The following is a 6,036-nucleotide window of genomic DNA, read 5'->3' on the forward strand; positions in this document are numbered from 1 at the left end:
CAAATCACACCCTCTAAGCCCATTTCTTGCGACATTATCACAAAAGCCTTCCAGTCCTCCTAAATCAAAACCAGCCACTGACAAAAAGTCTATTCTTCGTCAGTTCTCTCATGGACAGACAGTCTGAGAGAGTAGTATGAGTTTCAGCTCGTGAGGCGGGCAGGCATGAGTAATCAAACAGGAAATAAGACGTAGCGTCTGGGCGAGGTTGAGCAGGGGGATCTAGTGATCATCAGCCAGCTCATTGTTCGGGCCTGCTATTGTTTCCTATTGCTGTCAGACTGGGGGCCTGTTACCCAATCAGCAGTCAGAATGGTAAATGGGCTGAGGCGAACCAGGAGCACCAGGAGGGTGGGGCGTTGGTACCTGTAGATTTTGTGGAGGGGGTGGGTGGGGGGGGGAGTGGAAGGAAGTTGGGAAACTTGAAAAGACATGGAGGGTGGGGCACAGGTGGAGTGGCTGCTGTTTCATGGGAGACAGGAACTCCATCATAAAGCTGGGTGAATGGTGGGCTGGCTGCTGCAGTGTAGCACTGCATGTACTATGTGTGGCTTTGTGGGGAGCTGTAAACACATGCTGTCGACATACACCCGTCCCTCAGTCAGCTAGTCAGAGGAGCTGAAGCTGCAGTCTGCTCAGCCTCTGTCAGTGCAGCCCTCAGAGGCTGTCCTCAGAGGCTGCCCTCACCAGGCCTCACACAGAGCTCGGCACACAGGCTCCTGCATGCACATGTAAACAAACATGCACACAGACTGAGAGAGAGAGAGAGAGAGAGAGAGAGAGAGAGAGAGAGAGAGAGAGAGAGAGAGAGAGAGAGAGAGAGAGAGAGAGAGAGAGAGAGAGAGAGAGAGAGAGAGAGAGAGAGAGACACACACACACACACAAGCGTGCCTCCTTCCTGATGAGTGAGCAGACACCGTGGAGCGTGTGGGGGAAACAGGATCCACACGTTGAAGCATTCTCGGTCTGGGGTAGAGGAGGTGTTGATTTTTTACTGTAACCAGCAGCAACCCAGGGAGGACCATTGTGGAGAGGGCCGGGGCCAAGGCCAGTGGAGCCATTTATTATGGGATGGATAGAGCAGAACGGAGGAGTGGAGGCTCTACTTTTTATGATCTCTGGAAAAAAACAGAATCATGTCCAACTTGTCGCTGGGGCATGGAGCGTGTGGTCCAGCTACAGGAGAAATGGACCCGAGAGGCTTCCGTAGCTCAATGGGTCTCCTAAGCGCTGGGACGGAGAGAACACAGGACATTTTCCAAAAAAGACACGCAAACAGCAGTGCACACACACACAAGCGCCCACACAGCCAAACCCGCGCACATGCATTGGGGCAGGCACACACACGCGCAAACGTCCACACACACAAACAAGTATTAATTTGGGCACACACACACACACACACTTTCCCGGCAAGCGACAGAGGTCTCTGTGGAAAAATACAGTCACACGGGACAAGCAGAGCAGCTTGAGGGATAGCAGGCCTGACTGAGAGAAAGCTCTGAGGAGAAAACTGGGAGACATCACACAATGTCCAGCTAACAGGAGATCTGGAAGGCTGGCTCCACACACACCTTCACTCGACACTGACTGACTGACCATGAAGGAAGGGCCTCCATATAGTCACATTAGGACAGTGGTGTAGGTGTCGTGTGTGTGTGTCTGCCCTGAACCTATTGGCTGCACATACCATCAAAGCCAGATTTACCCAGTAACTGCGGTGATTTGAAACAGCGTGGGCCACAGTGCCTAGTGCCTCAACCGAGAGGGACCTCACTCCTAATAAACAACTTTTATAAAAACAAGATGTCCTCCTTTTCTCTCTGGCCCCTGCAAGCAGAACCAGACAACAAAAAAAACGACCTGACTCCTCAAAAACCCACCCTGCCTCTTGCCTTTCAAGCCCGGCCAGCCCTGCGGTTCTGTTCGGGGTTCTGGTATCGTATAACATCAACCCAACAATGCACTAAAGACCCCCAAGTTCCAGATGAGACTCTTTCTCTGCAGCGAGCCCTCACCGCCCTCGTCGTAAACGGAACTGAACCGCACCATTGTTCAGCCCTCCTACTCTTCCTCTTGGAGAAGTTGCAGAACATTTACTGCGACACGTCCAAGGAGATTACCCAGTAGACGCGCTGAGCCCAGCCACAGCCGTGGCAGCTCCCTGGGAACAAAGACAGAAGCTAATCCAGAGCTTTGTGGAAGGCCTGGTCTTTGGGAGCTGGCTAATTCCTGGAGAGCTGACATCCTGAGGTAATACTGTAAAGAGTAACACAGCGTCTTATTAATGCTTAAAGCATTCCGACAGGGCCAGTCTGTTACTTACTTAAACCATGTGCTCAGGGCTAATGGAGGTCTAAAAGCCATTAGGCCAGAGGGCCCTTGTCTCAGACACACACAGGTCCTGTACGTTGGCTATATAGGGAGAGACAGCAGACGCTAATCGATGAGCGTTTCCTCCTCCTGGTGCTCTTTCCGCTTCAGTGTTAATTCCGAACGCGAAGGCGTCCATTATGGCTACTGGCGAGTAAAGGAGACACCTCGGTTGAGATCAGAGAACAGAGAAGCCGGTGGGAGGAGGAGCACCTGCCCTCAGAGAAAAGATCACAGGTTCTCTTTTTAGAACATCACAGGCTCGCTGTGGTTAAGCTCTGGAGCCCTGCTCCTCTATCACTGAGATGGCTGAACAATACTGCTGCTCTATTGAACTGTACAGAGGATGGATGTTCTCAATCTCTACAGTCATTCCGCCCTTACACGACACGCCACTTCCTCTCCCCATCCAACCCCTCCTCTTCTTCTTGGTTGGTGTCGTCTCCCGGAGACAGTGGCGTGTGGTAGCACCGCGGTTGCAGTTTCACCATGGAGACGTCGAGGCGCTGTTAGGGAGGGGCCGAGCCGTGTGTTTGTCTTTAATAGACCCTGGCCTCTGCAGTAGCTGGCGTGAAATGAAAGCCAGCGAGTTGGAGATGGATGGCAGACCCAGAACTTCAAAGACCTCTGTTCCCCCTCGATATGTGCCATGGGTCTGGAAGGGGAACCTGCTAGTTCACTTTAGTACAAAGACACACGAATATGAAAGAGTGCACACACACACACACACACTCAGAATTATCAATTGGCCCTACAGACATGTATTTCCGGATTATTTTTCCAAAGAACAACATGACTGTCTAGTGGGGTAAATGAATACACACAAACACCACACGCGCAAACAGCCATGTGCACACACACACAATAATTTGCCACATACCAGACAGATATGCCCCAAAGGCTTTGACACACTAACACCACACATAAATTGCAAGGTAAATCTTCTAGTGAGTGTAGGGGCTGAGAGTGGGAGGGGGAGGGTGCTGACAGAGAAAGTCTTTTATGTCTAATAGTTTTTCGTCACAGACAAAATAAAACAGACTTCTATTGTACTCTAGCAGAAAAAAAGAGAGAAAACAAGCCAGACAAATGGCTCCACAGACGTACAGTATTAAAAGAAGACAGTCATGTGTAAGGTATGTCACAGAAACTGTTGGAAAACACTTTTTTAGTTTGAAGATATTCTATTTGTTAACATTCAAGCAGTGTGGATGAAAACTTTGAGACTGTGCTAAACTGAATCGTTGATTCACCATAAATGTATGTTTATATTCAAGCTTCTCATTTTCTTTTCCATTCTCTGTTGTTCACACACACTTCCTGCCTAAGTGCTGACCATATAAAGGAGATAAGAACACCATATGATTTCCTAGTGGAATACTCCCTGGCGGCTGGAAATCACTTTCTCCTCTGCTCTCAGTGACAGAGCGCCCTCTAGTGGCTGTGCTGCTGTACAACACTGCTCCCTGGCTGACTTCCTTCCCCAGTCAGTAGGCCTCCCTCCCTGCTCCCCAGGAGCCGCAGTCACCACAGCCCTGCCACAGTTTGTGAGTAAAGAGGTGGTGGGGGTAGAGCTTGGTGGTGGTGGGTCTAGGGGGGTGATTCCAGATCACTGGGCAGCCTGAGGGGGCCACCACACTCCCCTATCTCCCTACCACAATACCCCCTCAAGCCCCAGAGACCAATCCAACTGTGCCACATCTTAATGAGAGCTAAAACAAACACAAACCCACCGTGGCTTGTTGCAAACGCTCCGCTGCTCCTGTGAATAGGACTGAGGAGTCTGGTTTTCACTGAGGGCTCGTAGGGCTGGCGGAGGGGTGAACGCTCCAGTGCCACAGAGTGTGTGACTGGTAAACATGTGTGCATAGTACCCTTTACTAGTGTAACCTCCTGATGGGCTCAAAAGTCAACTCATTTGCAGTGTTGTTCTACAAAAGGAAACCTCACTCACTGTCAAAAGACTGAAAACCAGTTTGCCTACTAAATAGACTGCACATAGGCTACTGTAAATATATGTATACAGGTCAAACAGTTTTACTATAATACCATCCAGATGAGGTAGGTCTATTTGGTGATTGTACATGAAGGCTCTAATGAGGAATATTGACATTTCCTCAGTGGTTTCTATGACAGTGCTTCAGTGTTCTGTTCAGGAAAGTAGGCCGCTAAATTGATTATACCAGACCAGCAGCCAAAAGCGTCCTACACTACAGATAAGAGAGCTATTCATGGTTCTTATGACTTTCATAAAGCTAGCAAGAAAAACATACTTTGTTGGACTGGAGGATCGACATGTCAAACCCCAGGCGCTTTCTCTGAGTCGCAAACGCTAGGTTTTTTGTAGGGGACGTGTCGGATGCCAACATACTTTGTGAATAAAGGCCAATGCTTCTGAAGATGTAAGGCGCAGATAAACTTAATGGAAAGCATTAGGAGACTGTGAGATTTACAGTTCTGTAGTCAGCTTAAAATGTTTCAACCCCGTCGCTTTCCAAGAACAACAATGCACCGCTTACCGTTTTGCCAGAAGCGTCCGCCGTCCGGGGTCTCGGGTGAGTTGGTGCGTGTGAGGCGCAGGTTACTGTTGTTTTCAGTGGGGCAAACTTGCCCACCATATATAGTGAATTATGAAGACTGCTTTGTATCGTAGGCTGTGGAACAAATAAACTAAACTGTGAACAGCTCTTGGCAGCTAGGCCGACAGTGAAAATAATATTTACCCATAAAAGTTCATTTAACTTCCGTCTTTCTTTAACTCAATGTAATGCTCCCCTTCACCGTGTGCTCATGCAAAGATACGGCCTAATAGATGAATTACATGGGTCTTTCCAAAGGTCTTACTGTTGGCCTGTGTTTAGAAATCCAAATTATGACTTTATGAACCAAACAAGGCTACTCAATCTCAACTTGTCCTAACTCAACTCTGTTTATACAACCTCGATATTTTTGTGAGACTAATAGTTATGTGCATTTATATGTTCAATGTTTGACGAATATATGTCTCAATCATGTTTATCAACAAAAATGTATCAAATTGATATGGATCATGAACACATGGTGGCCAATCACTATCCAGGGCTTACGTAAGGTTAAAAGTTCCCACACGACTTGAGGGTTTAAAGTTTAAAGCCCATTTGGGAAATCACTATGTACCTTTGAGCAAGGTACTTTAATAGAATAAATATTTATCCAGCTGTATAAATGGGTGTTGTAAAACGTGCTAGCTGAACTGGCACTGCCCAGGATAAGGGCTCATGCCAAGCACATTAATAAGGCTATCCTCAGTTTATGCCCATGCCAACACAGGTGAAATGAAATAGGCAACTTACATTAAGTTCTCATTCCGAGAAAACATTCATTATATAGGTAAGTATAGGGGTGTTCTTGTGAAATGTAGATAATTGTAATGGTTATTGTATTGAATTCAAAAAGGTTAAAATAAGTGCGACACAATATTCAAACAGTCTGAATGTAGAATCATCAATTTAATCTATCAATGTAAACACTGTAAATAAATGGATAATGCAATGTGCTTTGGAGTCCCATGTAGTCCTTGTAGCAAGGCTACCCACATCCTCAAACTGTTGTCTAGCACAGACAGACTATGCTGAAAGGCTCCCTCTGCTGGTCAGTTCTGTGCAGCGCCCCTGGTATGTAGCT

This window comes from Osmerus mordax, chromosome 9 (genome assembly GCF_038355195.1).
Source record: "Osmerus mordax isolate fOsmMor3 chromosome 9, fOsmMor3.pri, whole genome shotgun sequence".
Lineage (NCBI taxonomy): Eukaryota > Metazoa > Chordata > Actinopteri > Osmeriformes > Osmeridae > Osmerus > Osmerus mordax.